General features: G+C 35.9%; 1 protein-coding gene across 1 annotated transcript in view; it reads left to right on the plus strand.

Moving 5' to 3' along the window:
• Window positions 1-7,152: 7,152 nt before the first annotated feature.
• Window positions 7,153-15,601, plus strand: part of zfhx3a (zinc finger homeobox 3a) — a 31,389-nt gene continuing 22,940 nt past the window's right edge. Inside the window, exon 1 of the mRNA XM_058387277.1 lies at window positions 7,153-7,531. The gene's annotated coding sequence lies outside the window, so the exon portion shown is untranslated. The remainder of the gene's footprint in view (window positions 7,532-15,601) is intronic.

Here is a 15,601-nt window from a genome sequence, read left to right on the forward strand (position 1 = left end):
GGGGCCGCACTTTGGATTTGGGGGAAAAAAAACCTGACAGACTGTCATGGTGATGTTAAAAATTGGCCAGACATGTTGTAAGCATTTCTTCTTCTCCTTCATTTCTATCTTCGTTTTCTGCTGCTGCTGCTAATAATAATAATAATAATTATAACTAAGAAGAAGAAGAAGAATGCGATATACATTCATTTATTTTTTCTCTTTGTTTCTATCTATCTATCTATCTATCTATCTATCTATCTATCTATCTATCTATCTATCTATCTATCTATCTATCTATCTACACATATATAATTTTTCTTTTATCAAAAGATTAGAATAATATATTTCTAAAAGCTAGAATCATTTATAAAACCCAAATAGGATAATTGTTATTATTATTATTATTATTATTATTATTATGATGATGATGATGATGATGATGATGATTACTATTTCTTCTCCTACTCCTCCTACTACTATTACTAGTAATTTTGTTCTTGTACTAGTTATCATTAATATAATTGTTGTGTTGTTGTTGTTGTTGTTGTTGTTTTTGTTTGTCGCTATTTGTTGCTTAAGCCATTCATTCCTTTGGCAATAATTGTATGTAATAACACATAAGTAGATTATTATTGTTGTTGGCTACACATCAAAAGCCTCCATGCCTCTTAGGGTAAGTGTCCAATTAACAGCATAAGTGTGTAATTAACACAGTGAATGTGTGATTAACATAATTAACAGAGTTAAAGCACACAAAGGTTAACTCCAGCAATCTGCATGAACAGACCGCGGCTTAATGAGAGCAGGAGTTGTTTTATTCGGGCTCATGGCGCCTATTGTAAACAACATATTCACATTTAAATGAAATGGACCTTGGCAGTGGGACAGACGCGGGCAGCACGCGCTCGCGCGCGCACACACACACACACACACACGCGTGCATCGAATGGCTTTGAACCCTATTCACCCTATTCACCATGTAGGAGTCCCTGCGGTACACACACACACACACACACACACACGGATGAGCAGCTCTCACAGCGGTAAGTGTGTTGATTTAAAACGTCTCTGTAATCATACTGCATATATTATATTATATTATATTATGTTATATTATTAAAAACATCACCTGAACACCGACAATGTACAGAAGGATTAAACATCTTCACCTTCATGCTGTGTATCAGATCACATGTCTAAATAAATTCATAAATTCATATCACACACTTGTTTATTTCTCAATTAGTTTATTTGTCGCACCGATTCTCCCTTAAAAAAAAATCCACAAAACAATATATATACAAATAAACAAAATAATTGCATGTACAGAATTATTATTTCTTCAATCAGCCTTGAATGCATTCAATTTATTAATAAAAAAAATAAAAATAAAAAAAAACCCCACAACATATGATTTCATACAGAAAATCATTTTAATGCAAACGCGATCTTTAAATATATATACACACACAAAATTATTTTTCTTTTCTTAAGAGTGCTAAAGATAAATTTCAATCAAAAAGTTCCAGTCTTACTTTAATGAAGTCACCATGCAGGAACCTTTTAAAAATCAAGCAGCTATTAATGTTTCAAGAACCCGCTTATTGGAGGAAATTTATGATAATCCAAAGGAACCCGAAATCCGTGAGCTTTTGTTTGTTCTGGAGGATGGACATGGCCTGGTGGGATTTTTTTTAAAGGCGTAAAATCATTCAGAAATATTAATATTTAAGATGTAGATTGTGTGATTAAAAAAAATAAATAGAGAGAGAGAGAGAGAGAGAGAAAAGGGGAAATTGAATCAGTATTACTAGATATAATGATTTTGCTAGAAATAATAATAATAATAATAATAATAATAATAATAATAATAATAATAATAATAATAATAATACGTGTACGTGTTTAATTTTTGTTTTTATAAATAATTACAAAACAGCTTAGTTTAAATTACAACAGATGAAAAGGGGAAAAAAGACCACATTTCTGAGATCCTGAAGTGCCCTTGACCCTTTGAACGCTAAACCCGCCCCCTGTGTCCGACTCCATTCAGACGATCTGTCTACCAAAACTGACCTTTCAAAACTCAATGTAGAAAGCAAGACAGTGTTTTGGGAAGTGTTGGCGCGTGCTCATATATATATAATATATATATTGTTTATATATATATATATATATATATATATATATATAAACAACAGCAATATTCACACCAGGATGAATCAAAATACGCAGTCTGATATCATGCTGTCGGATTTTGCGGGTCAGTGAAGGTCAGTGGAGGAGGAGCGTCATATGGCATTTCTTTTTCTCTCTCTCTGTCTGTCTGAATTGTCTAATTCATATTTATATAACATGTCTTACCCTCTACTGTGGTGATTATTTACTGATGATTAATGGATTTTCTCATTAAAAATACACCCAGATTTTTTTTAAAAAATTGATATTAGCCGACATTTCTCAATTCAGACACAGACATGTTGTTGTTGTTATGATTATTATTATTGTTGTTGTTGTTATTGTTGTTGTTGTTATTCTTAAGCCACTTTCATTTGCAGAAAGCGTTGTGCAAAATGCTCAGTAATTTAAAAAAAAATCTATATTAGTCTGAAGACTAAGATTAAGATCGTCTTCAAAATTTTTAATGATTATTATTTTATCCCGTATTTAAAAACAGCATAAATGAAGAAAATATCAGGATTTCTACTCTCGGGATTTCAACTTTATTCCGTATTATAACGTTATACGCATCCTGAACTTGATTATTGTTAACTTTACGCACGCCTGGGTATGGATGGCTGGGGTTGCGTTTAGAACATCTAACGTGAAATAAAATAAAAATCAGAAGTGTGTGTGTTATAGAGAGAGAGAGAGAGAGAGAGAGAGAGAGAGATGGAGAGAGAAGATGCGGTTGAGAGAATGAGAGAGTTTTAGCCTATAGGAGCAATTACCGCGTATTACATAAATCTGTGAAAAAAGATCATTGAATCACAGCCTTAAGGCACAACGAGGGCTGGCATTAGGCCAAGCTTTAACACATACACACACACACAGAGAGAGAGAGAGAGAGAGAGAGAGAGAGAGACGCGCAAAGTTTTTGCAAAAATCTTTTTTCCTGTCTATGATGATGTTGAAACTGTGATCAATAAATCTCATGAGAAACATAATCCTTTTCCCTTTTCCTCTTCTCAGACCTGCACCTATACACTTCCTTTCCTGTGTACCTTTATAGTTTATTTGTATCTTTTACCTGTAAATGTGGTGACGCGTTAAATGTACACCACATGAACCTTTCCATGTAAATAACACACTATAGTAAAGGTGTGCGCGAGCTCAAAGTGAAAATATATAATCATCCCGCCTAACATTTCTGACCTTTCAAAACAAAAGTTCATGGATGTAGGTATCCTTTGGATTATCCTTAAACAACAGTGTGGTAAAAGTTGATTGAAATATAAATGGTTCGAAGAACCTCGATTTTAAATGTTCCCATGTGGTGCATCCACAAGAAAGATCCTTTTACATCCTTTTACATTTACTGAGAAATAAAACAGTCTGTCATTTCACATGTGATCATATGCATTTCACATTTTTTGGACAAAAAAAAAAACGTGTGACTGTCCATCCCATCGTGCATTTGCTCTGACCATCAGACACGTGCATGATGCGGTCACATAACAATAAATCCTCGTGCCGAAAATTTACATGATAATAAATGAATCCTGTGCAAAATAAAAACTCAAGGCGTGATAAAACGTGTGTCTAGGAACTATTTTACACATGTGACGCGCGCGCGCGTGTGTGTGATTCTGCAAGGGAAGTTGATTTGACGCACATGTATAACGCGGTTATAACAAATGACATATTCAGGGTACATGATCTAAGCATATATATTTGCTTTTAGGTGTGTGTGTGTGTGTTGGGTGGGAGGGTTCTGTAAGGGAACTCAATTTGACGTATTGGTTTAACGCATTTATGTGCGGTTATATAACGACATATAGCCTATAGGGTTTATGATATAAACATATATTCGGTTTTAGGTCTGTGTGTGTGTGTGTGTGTGCACATGTCCCTGTCCCGTTAAAACAAAATAGGCTATACCTGATGATTTCTGATGTTATGATCATTTTATTTATTTAGCCTTTAATATCCCATACCTGAGATTTACACGGATCGTAAATTCTTGGTTAATTAACTTATAACACCTTTAGGTGGAATTTTTTTTTTCAATTTATCTGTCCGTATATTTGTCCTACAGTATTTTAAGACGTTGTTGTCTTAAAATACAGCAGGACAACTATACAGACAGATAAATATACAAAATTTGACACCTGCATGTCTGTGACAGGGAACTGTTTAATAGCTTAAATTATTTTTTACAGCTTATGAATTAAAAACTAATAGTCTAATTAGACTATAATACGAGCTATATTTAAAAATCCACTTTCCTGAGCTAGAGCAAAACAAACAAACAAACAAATAAATGAATAAATAAATAATTACACAAACATCTAAATAAATAAATAAATAAATAAACTTAAAATGGTCGGTTTAATCCAAAGAACCAGTTCAGTCTGCGGCAAATAAAGCTCTTGCAGTGCTTTTAGTGACCAACAGAGGGCGCTAGAGGAACACATGACCTGTTCTACAGTCTACAACAGACTACAGTGGAAAAGAAACCTAAAGATAAAATGTATGATTATTTATATTTTTACAATTGGTTCTCTGTCATGCTTATTTTTGTCATGCACCCTACTTCTGCTTTGTGTTTTAATACTAATTGATGCCATGATAGAAGAAAAATAAGCATCTTTGCAACATAAGCATCTTTGACCCTCTGTCTGTCCAGGGTGGGGTGGTGTAGGACACTACATCCTATTACTAGGCCCTTGTGGTTAAGTGAGTGACAAGGGCTAGATTTTTTACGAGCCATCTGACTGGAGATGAGTAAATTTATTAGGATGGAAGGCTACAAAATGTCTGCAGCAAGAGTCGTCTCACTCTCTCTCTCTCTCTCTGAGACATCACTGTAAAACAGGCAACAATAAAACAAGAATACACTGCATTTAACAACATAAATAAAATAAATTCAATAATCAGTCACTGAACTTGAACTACACACCTTAACATAGGGGTTTGAAACAACAAAAAAATTAAGGGGGAATCAGGATATTAAAACAGCTACACCTTTTCAGGTCAGATTCCCGTCTGTATTTAATTGTTGCAGTTTAGAAATGAGAAATAAATTGAATAAATAATTTCCTCAATAAAAACGTGTAGATAAATATTTAAATATTGAGAAATATTAAACATGAAATATTCTATGTCGAATAAAATCTCCAAAAATATGAATCAGCTGCGTGACCTGAGAATAGTGTAAAATATTCAGGTTTTAAAGAGAGGAATAAAAAAAAGTAGCAGTAATAATAATAATAATAATAATAATAATAATAATAATAATAATAATAATAATAGAAGAAAGGTTTAAGTTAGCAAGTGATGGTCAAGATCATCAGATTGGAGAGCGAAAAACATGAATAGAAAGGTCTCTCTCTCTCTCAGAATCTAGGCTTTAGGTCCATCAAGTCTCTCTCCTGACTTCTATTCTTCACCTTTTTTTGCGTTTAATTCACTCCTTTTTTTCCACCTTTCCATCAAAGAGAAACTCATGGTGACTTTGCGCTGGAGAAAAGTAACAGATTGTCAGTTTAATTAGGCTGCAGGACCGCAGGACGGACACTGGAGCACTCCAACACAAAGGAATTATCATGACAAAAGCTGGGCGAGTGGAAAACCGGGTCAGAAAACACACACACACACACACACACACAACAGAAGTCAGAATATGAAATGGTGTGACGCGTAAAACATTTTGCGCAGGTGGAAATTGTGCAGGATCTGCACACCGCATGGATACGGACACTTAGCATGGAGGCCCACAATTACTTTTTTTGTGTGTGTGTATCAAAGAACCCTGATATTAGACTCAGTAGCCTCTCTGAGGTTTATTCTTTTATTATAATCAATAGATTTTATAGAATACGCGTGCCATGATGATACACTATAGCCTACTGGAAACAATGCGCAAAAAATACATTTATTAAAAGCTTTAGATGTATATTCAACACGGAGTAAAGACTCAGTGAATAATAATAATAATAATAATAATAATAATAATAATAATAATAATAATAATAATAATAATAATAATAATAATAGGACGCATCAGGAGATGGAGAAATGGTACAAGAAGTGTAAGAATTTTTCCAAAAATTTCCATATATATATATATATATATATATATATATATAGTATATTTTTTATTTTTTAGTTATTTACAGTTATGCCTAACGATACCGAGCAGATTTTGCATTTCCTTAAAAAAAAATTCCCCCATCATATTATATAAATATGACAGAATAAGCTAATAAAATATACAGTATTATTATTATAAATTTTTAGATATCATTAAAATATATTTAAAAAAAGCTTTGATAAATATATAATTATCTCCGTCTTACTGACAACACAGACATTGCTTCTTATTATTACTATTATGTCTGTTATGTCTATATAATATATATATATATGTATATATATATATATATATATATATATATATATATATATATATATATATATATATATATATATATATTTCGAGCCCATTTGCATTGACATCGTCTTAGTTTAGTGTATTAATCATGAAGCCTTTTTTTTTCGTGAAATGTACAAAATAGTATTAAAAAATCTATAATAACAGCATGGCATGTTTATAAGGCAGCACTGTTTCTGCTCGCTTTTTGAATATTCTATAGAATAGAATTAAAATATTGAATATTAAAGCATTTTTTAAGCAAAAAAAAAAAAGCGAGAATGTCACCCAGTTTTGGATTGATGTTAGTTAGTAAAACTAAAGCATGCTGGCTGTAATGACAGCCTCGGTTTAACTCAGATTCTTGTTATCTGTGGGGTTTTTTTTCCTTCCCGCTTTGCATGTTTGTTTTGCAAAAAAAAATAAAATAAAATATCAGATGATATCCAGCCTAATTCCATCACTCCCCCCTTCTCTCCCTCCTCCTCCTCCTCCCTGCCCCCCCTCCTCTCTTTATTCTTCCCCCCTCCCACCCCCGCTCCAATCTCATTGATCCAGGAGGAGCTAATTAGCCCTTCCCGCCGTGACTGTGTAATAGTGCGCATGCGCACTGGGCTAATTCCAGCCATTTTTTGCAGGAAACTAATTAGCAGGAATAAAGACTGAACGGTTTTTTTCCGTCGGTGTCGTCAAACACCGCTTTCTCCTCTTCCCTCTAACCAAGCCAAGTCGTCTGCGTTACAACCAAATACTCCTTGTTGTTTTAGTTTTTTTTCTTCTTCTTCTTCTTGGTTTTATGTTCTTTAAAAAAGGCTTTAAAAACCGTAATACGGATATACCTCTTTACTACTACTAATAATAATCTATAAGCTATCTGACCAAATGGAAGTACGCGAATGGGATCTATGAGGGCGGCGTGTGTACGAAGCCAGAGTAACGCAGACGTCGAAAAATGTAAGTTTGTTTCCTGTTGAATGGGATTTACAGTAAGCTTTATGCTTCCCGGTGGGTTTCTAGCTGACTTTCTTTCCCTGCTAAAGGTTTTAGAGGTGTACTGCTTCACTGTTTTCAGTACTGGAAGTTATTCACGAGCGCGCTTGGTTGGTTAGTTAGTTGGTTAGTGTTGTGTTACCTGCTTTCTCAGTCGTCCTTGCTCTCAGATTGTAGAAACATGAAATCACGTCCTGAGTGTTTATTTTTGTGTACAGCATGGGCGGTGTGTAGCATATATACCAGGCAAGCACAACAAGGAGTTGGCTAAAATGGTGTCCGGTGCCGCTGGACGTCGTTCCGGTGAAGCGGAAGGAAGAGATTTCCGAGAAATAAACAGTAACAAGGTTATGTTCCCCAAAAACTCCGATCTGAAACGTCCGAAGAGGTCGAGGACTTTTTGTTCTTTTTCCTTCGGATGCATTTTGGGTTCAGCTTTAATTGTTACACACTTTTGCAACCAAAACACGGAAACTTTGTGTCATTGTGTAAAAAACAACAACAAACAAACCCGTTTTCCTCCGAAAAACCCTCCAACAAATGTAACTTACACTGGAATCAGGAACTACATGCGAAACATTCCAGGTACAACAATAATACACCTTTATGGAACATTTCACGTGACTGATCTCGTGCCAAAACTGTTTATTCCACTGTTCTGTAGCTCTTATTATCCATCATAGCAAAAAAAAAAGTAGTTCTTTTCCGTATGGAGAGGATAGAAAGGTTCCTGTGTATAGGGAGGGGATGGTGATGTGGGTTTTACACACACACACACACGCGCACACACACACACACTAGGTCATTCCACGATCATCACATCATGGTGGAGAAAGGGAGAGAGGGAGGGAGAGAGGGTATGAAGGGTCAAAGAGCCCAGACTCACAGGTCAAAGTTCACTGTGCTGGAGAAAGAATAGTGAAGGGGGGAAAGAAAGAAAAAAAAAGACAGATAAGTAGTTGTGAAAGAAGGTGAGAGTGAGGAGCTGAAGATGTGAGCTGACAGCAAGTGGAGAAGAGTTGTTATAGATACTGCAGGCACAGCAAGGTGGAAAGTGTGTGTGTGTGTGTGTGTGTGTGTGTAAATCCCTGGTGTTTGGGTGTTCGCCGGATCAGATCAGGTTCTGTAGGTCTTTACCTAACCCTAAAACGTCCATTTTTGTCTACTCTTACTCACCTCATGAGCCATAATATTGCATTGAATTAATTTTTTGGAGCTGTTTATACACACACATGACTCATAAGACTGAGTGATATTACTATTTAATATCAGTATCACAATAAATAAATAAAAGGTCATGTATATTTCTATATACCTCTGAATCCATTGCAGCTTTAGTGGATGTTAGATTATGATTGTCTTGGTGTTCTGTAAAGCTTTATTCATCATTTTAAAGCTGCTTTTCAATTCCTGCTAACTGTAGAACTCCTATTTTCATGTCTTACCTTTGTTATAATATGATGTGATAATGCTGTCAAATATTATGATGTCATATTAGTGACATGTTTTTCACCACTACTAAATCCTATTTGTTGGCTAGGCTAAATAAAATGTGAGGCGTTTTGCAGTATGGCACCATACACATTCTAGGGCCCTTAAAGATTTTACGTAGAACTTAATTTAAGAAGACTGTCCACATAAAATACCCTTAATGAACCTTTTTCTTTATAGCTAAAGCCTATTACATCAACAAACCAGTTCTTTCTTCTTACTCAGCGTTCTACGACTGTATTCATGACTGTGTACGTCTAGTCTCAGCGTAATAAATGGACGTCTACAGTGTAATAGACGTATAATTATTTTTTTTCCCCTTACTACAGGACGTTCCACCGTATGCAAGCCCATCTGTTACTGTGCTAGTTGATGGAACGTTTCAGCACGGTGATTCTAAGGGAAATATATTACATTCTTAACGTTACAGCTGTCTGTGATGAGAGGAAAGACAGTAAAACCCACTCGACTAGTGTTTAAAAAGTGCCTTGTATTCACAGATAATAACAGGCTGCATTAGCCTCACGCATTTCCTCTTAGCGGCCATGAGCAGAATTCATTTAAAGCTTGTGAACATGCATAGTTTAGATACTTGGGAGATGTCGAGGTGTGCAAGAAAACCGTAATTATCATTACTTCTGCTGTGGCTCGCTGACCTGTTGTGTTTAGCGTTTGATTCGAGAACAAATGGTGCTTGTGTAGAGTAGGAGAAGTAGTAGTACTTCTGGGATATTTATAACCTGAAATGAGTGACAAATTAAAGGAAAAACAACCCTTTGCCACTGTTATGCAGTAGTGGGTGTTTATTTATTTATTTATTTTTATCGCCACAGTTTGGCTCCACTTTTCCCCTTAGACCGAAGAATGCTGATCGGTGCAAATGGATCCGAGGTTCTGATCACTTTTATGATGAAAGACGTGGGCGTGGTCTCTTCCAGGATGACCCCGCCCCCCCACAGACATGGCATGGGGGCTCAGTGAATGGTTTAATAAGGATGAAAATTATGTAAATCATATGCTATGGCCTTCACAGTCACTAGATTATCAACCCACTTGAACAGATTTTGGAGTGACCAGGCCTGAACCCGAACCTCAGGGATGTTTTCAGGACGAATCGTGTTCTTTACTAAACCGTGTTCGTCGATATCAAGGTGCACCGGAGCTGTTCTGGCAGCTTATGCTGATCTAACACCTCACTAACATGCTTTATGTTGGGTTTTTTTCCTCCTTTCATTTGTCACACATCTCCTTGTGTCATTGTACTCCCTGAGATCGGATGACACGTTAGCAGGGTGCCCATGTTCCCGTGTGCCACGATTTGCATCCCGCAGAGATAAAAGTTAGAGGACTTGTAGTTCAGCCGGGAATTCATACATTCAGATGCATTAAAGACAAGGTTGATAGATAAATGATCTGGTTATTTGTTTACATTAGTGCTACATGTTTTTTGGTCTTAGACTTGACACTTGGTTCTAGTCTTCCTAGGTCACTTAAACCTAGCTGAAGTCCAGTAGATTATTAGAGATTATTTTGGTGTGTGTGTAACATCCTGAGTAATTCTTATTCAAACTTAGAAATTCAGATACGAAAATAGCAAATTATTTTAATTTACCAAAAAAAAAAAAAATTACATTTCATTAATTACATTGTAATTTATATTATTTAAATGTTTATATAAATTCTTATATTTATTATGTAAATATTTACAAAATATTACGATCACTGTGTGTTAATCATTAAATGCTACAGATATATAAATATATTAAACGCTACAGATATTTAAAGAACTGAGTAATATTTTAATTCATACTAAATCATATGTATGTATATATAATATATTAAAATAGATATTATAATAATAATAATTATTATTGTTGTTTTTATTTTTATTACCGTTATAGGCTTCATAAGTCAGAAAAGATCCCTTTTTTAATTATTGAAAACACTTTAGTGAACACTTTTGTTTTTGTGTGTGTGTGTGTGTGTGTTCGGTGTTGCAGGTCTCATCACAACCCTGCCTGATGTTGCCACTGTAAGTGTAGTGTACTCTAGTGTAATGTGTTCAGATGGAAGTGCACTTTACTTCATAAGATTGCAGTTGTTTGGAGATTTTCTCTGTTCTTCTTTAGCACTGATTGCTGCTGAAGTGTGTGTAACTGGTCAGTCATTATTGTGTTTGTGGACTTTGTGTGTGTGTGTGTGTACGCATGCGTACACTGCTGCTCACTCTGCTTATCATAACAATGGCTGCGGTTAGTGAGCGAGCTGAACGCACACACACACATATACACACACTCTCTCTCTCTCTCTCTCTCTCTCTCTCTCTCTCTGTCTCTCTCTCTATCTCTGTTGTCACACCGCACACAATTCATGGGGCCCCTGCTTCTGAGCTTATGCCCCACTGTGTGTGTGTGTGTGTGTGTGTGCGTGTGTGTTACATTACACTGCACACTGTCTACACACGTTTAATAAAGACAGACGCATAACAGAAACGTTTCACTGATTGAGTCTCTCAATTCTCATCAGATTCCTTGGCAAATATTGAGCCACACTGTGCTCTCTGAATAGAAGCGTGGTGGAGAAAGAGAGCAGTGGAGAGAGAGAGAGAGTGTGTATGTGTATGTGTGTGTTTGCTGTGGTTCTGTGAGGTTTAAATAGAATTTGCAGCTTATCGCAGAAGCTGAAGCTGGAGTCAAGCAAGGGTCAACACTGTTGTGTTTAGACAGAGTGAGAATTTTAAAGATGAATCTGCAAGCGGCTACATTGTGTGTGTGTGTGTGTGTGTGAGATTATAACCTAATAATAACAGTAAGCCTCGAGTAGGTATGTATTTATGAGGCTTAGGATGAGTCAAAGAGGTTAATCATGTAGGCTAATAACGGCTGTATTAATAATTTTTTAACAGTAATGTAATATATAGTATAATATGACAATGCCTTAATATATTAAAAAATTTTCTAGTCATATTTCAACTTAGTATATATTTTTAAAAAATATATACAATTTTTTGTTATGCAGCTATTTTAAGCATTAATAGATTAATGATTCATTAAAATGAATGAATTAAGGTGGGATATGGCTATAGTGTGCCATATTAAAATCATATTCATATTAAAACAGTGTGAAAGAACAGCAGGTATACATAAGGTACATGTATATTGTGCAGTCTAACCTGTTTTTTTGTTCTGTTTTGTTTTTCAAAAATGTGTGTCACATCATTATTTCTTGCGCGATGTGTCACAACACGGTCTGGTATTTACTGTAAATGTGGCATTTGTGTTTGAACGGCTGTCGTGTCTGAACACGAGGACCAAAGCAACGACCGGAGTGCAATCCACATGTGAGTACATGGTTATTAAGCATGAATGCACAGTTGAGCAGCAATAATGTAGAAGCTGGGAGATTACAGACAAGCACAGGAGTGGAAGAATTACATCCAAGCATGAAGAAGCGAAAAACTGCTGCTGGCTTCTAAAAGCACACCAGAGGTTTCAGCTCAAGATGCAATGCTGAAGAACACGAGTGCTTAAAGAACCAACCCCCCCAGTGCTCTGCTCCTGTCTCGCGGAATAGATAAGCTACAAATTAAACAGAGCGATAGAAAGAGACGAATGCAATCATGATCCAAAATATATATCATCTGTGATATACGCCGGCGTCTTAATAGCACAGAGCCAAACCCGAGTCCCTCGCACACCTCAAAAGGACAGCACTTCATCTTGCAGCAGGACAGTGACCAGAAACACACCGCTGAAGCACTTCGGAGCCAAAAGGTGGAACGTTATTGACGGGCCAAGTCACGTCGCTTGACCTAAATCCAATTTTCCATCCATTTCATTTACTGATGACAAGACAGAAGGCAATAAAATCGCAGGAACACCAAAAAATTCAATATATACCAAGTCCAAAGACGACAGCACGAGGCAGAGATACTTTTAATCCATTGCCGAAGATTTGAATCGAAATTCAATATCGTTTTATTTATGATCAGATGATTACTTTGGAGTTATTAAAGTGGAAAAAAATCGCTCAGTGTCAGTCATGTCAGTGCAGTAAACACTTAACTGCTTATCGTGTGATGATACACAGGTTAGGGGTATTCTGATTGTTTCCACAGATTGATGAATAAATCCAGCACATTATTCAGACAGGTACAATGTATACAAATGGATGCAATTATTATTATTATTCCCTCACTGAAATAAATGAATAAATCCTTTGGCTCTAATTAAACCTATAGTATTTTGTAGAAGGAATACATTATGGTGAAAAATAGAAGATTTGACTTGATGCTGTGGCAGTTTCACATGATCAATTTTTCCAAGAAATGTACAGACAATGGGACTTTTAATAGTCGCTTAACTACTTAATGTGTCATATAACAGTAATAAATGACTTTCCGATGATAACACAACACCGTCTCTTAGTTCTGAGTCCTGATTGGTTCAGAAAGCCGTGAGTCATTTTTTTTAATACCAGCAGGTCTGAGCTACAAGACGTTTAAGGTTTATATTAAACTCCACATAATCTAAGATGAAAAAATAATCAGTTTTAAATGTGTTGTTATTTCACAAAGTTTCAGTCTTGTGAGCTTGTTTGGAAAAGGGCGGATTAGTTGCTCAGTTTTATTTGTATAGTGCTTTTAACAATGGACATTGTCTCAAAGCAGATTTACAGAGCAGATGACATATAGTACAAAAAGTTCAAGGTTAATATTAGACACATATTTAAATGTATTTGTATTAATCCCTAATGAGCAATCCTGAGGTGAGTGTGGTGAGGGAATCTCCCTTAGTTGGTAATAAAAAAACATCAGAAATAACAGGAATTAAATGTAAATAGAAATTGTTTGGTCAATATCTGTCGTTTAGGAGGAGTAAGACAGTTCAGGATGTGCTGATATAGGAGAATTGACTAGTTTACTATGTCACTGGTTTATTTTTTTATTTAGTCAGTAGGTTTATTGTACTGTTGTGTACATGTGTGTATGTAGACTGTGGCCTTGGGTGTTATATGATGGTTCAATGGAGTTTCACACTGACAGCAATAGTTTATTTAAAAAATACTATGGAGGTCGGCTATTTTTATTTTTATGTTAAAATAATGATTTTTTTTGGGGGGGGGCGCTGTTTTGGATGGCAGGGACAGCACCTTATTCTAAACTCATCTTCTCTTGATGGAGACAAAACCCTACATATTTACACCACGCTCACAGCTTCCAGACAACATACTATATACAGTCAGACTGTCCACTATGGTAAAAAAAAGGCATTGTGAGAAGGTACCAGGAAGGAATTTAAGCCTGGAAGCAATTTATTTGATGTTTATTTTTAAGTTATCCAGGTAAACATGGCAAACCTTGGAAGCCAGTAGCATCTTTCGCAAAATGGAGGAATCTTATTTCCTTTCCTCTGTTTGAGTTCCAGAAAATGTGGATCATATCAGTAAAGCCATATTTAATGAAAAGATTTGGTGTCGGCTCCATTTTGGACCATCTAAAAATACATTTTTTCAATATTTATCCGTTTTGAGAACTCTCCAAAGTGTAGATCAGAAGCAGTAGTTTTTCTGTTGATCGAATCCTTTAACTGCAGCCTGAAAAAAAAATCTGCTTTAGACACAGAAAGTCTCTCCTGATCCTCACTTTCTCGTTTCCTGTTTCAATCCTTTTGACCCTCGGTGTGCATTTCATTTTCTTTTTTCTTTTTTTTGGGGCGTGTCATTCAAGAACGCTTTCCATTTTCAGGTCTCGTCCTTTGTTTGCCTTTCAAGGTATAAAATCTAGAATTACAATCTTTTTGTTCTTGAAAATAGTGTAAAGCCTTCTCCTTTTTTTTGCTCTCGTCTCACCTATTCTTTCTCTCTCTCTCTCTCTCTCTCTCTCTCTCTCTATCTCTCGCCGCCTAGCCTGACGGATTCAGTGTTTCTTTTTTTTTTGTTGTTGTTAAGTCTTGCAGCCTTTCTCTCTCCCAGTCTCTTTCACTTTTTTTGAAGTCTCTTTTGCCTCCTGAATGGACTTAGTGTTTCTAATGGAAATGGTGCATTAAATCAGAGATCAAAGGAGAGCGTGAAGCAGAGGGGCAGCTGTCCAAACAGATGGGGGGATGGAGGGTATAGGGGTTACTAACGCTTGACTATACACTGACTGGTACAGGTATTAATATTGATTGTGGCTAATTTTTGAAGCTTGACAGTGCATAAGGATTTGGACTTCTGTACACATTGTTGCCAAAATAAAATCATCGCATAATCGTTTCAATCCTGTTTCACCCGTGACCTTTATAATCGAAAGAATCATGAGATTATGACTCCCCAAAGCAGTACAGCTTTACATGCATTGATATTCACAGGAAGTTATATAAGCTCGTGACTGATATCTGTGTGCCATGCGCCATGTGTGCACTCATCTTTGCTGTAGTGATACGGCAAGTTTTCCTGCAAAGCCACTTTATCTAGGATTGGATTGAGCTTCAATTGGCTAACACATCCGTAGCACAGTGCTAGCATGCTGCTCTGGCTTCCAGTAAGTTGCTTAGCATTTAA

This window comes from Hemibagrus wyckioides, linkage group LG04, assembly GCF_019097595.1.
Source record: "Hemibagrus wyckioides isolate EC202008001 linkage group LG04, SWU_Hwy_1.0, whole genome shotgun sequence".
Lineage (NCBI taxonomy): Eukaryota > Metazoa > Chordata > Actinopteri > Siluriformes > Bagridae > Hemibagrus > Hemibagrus wyckioides.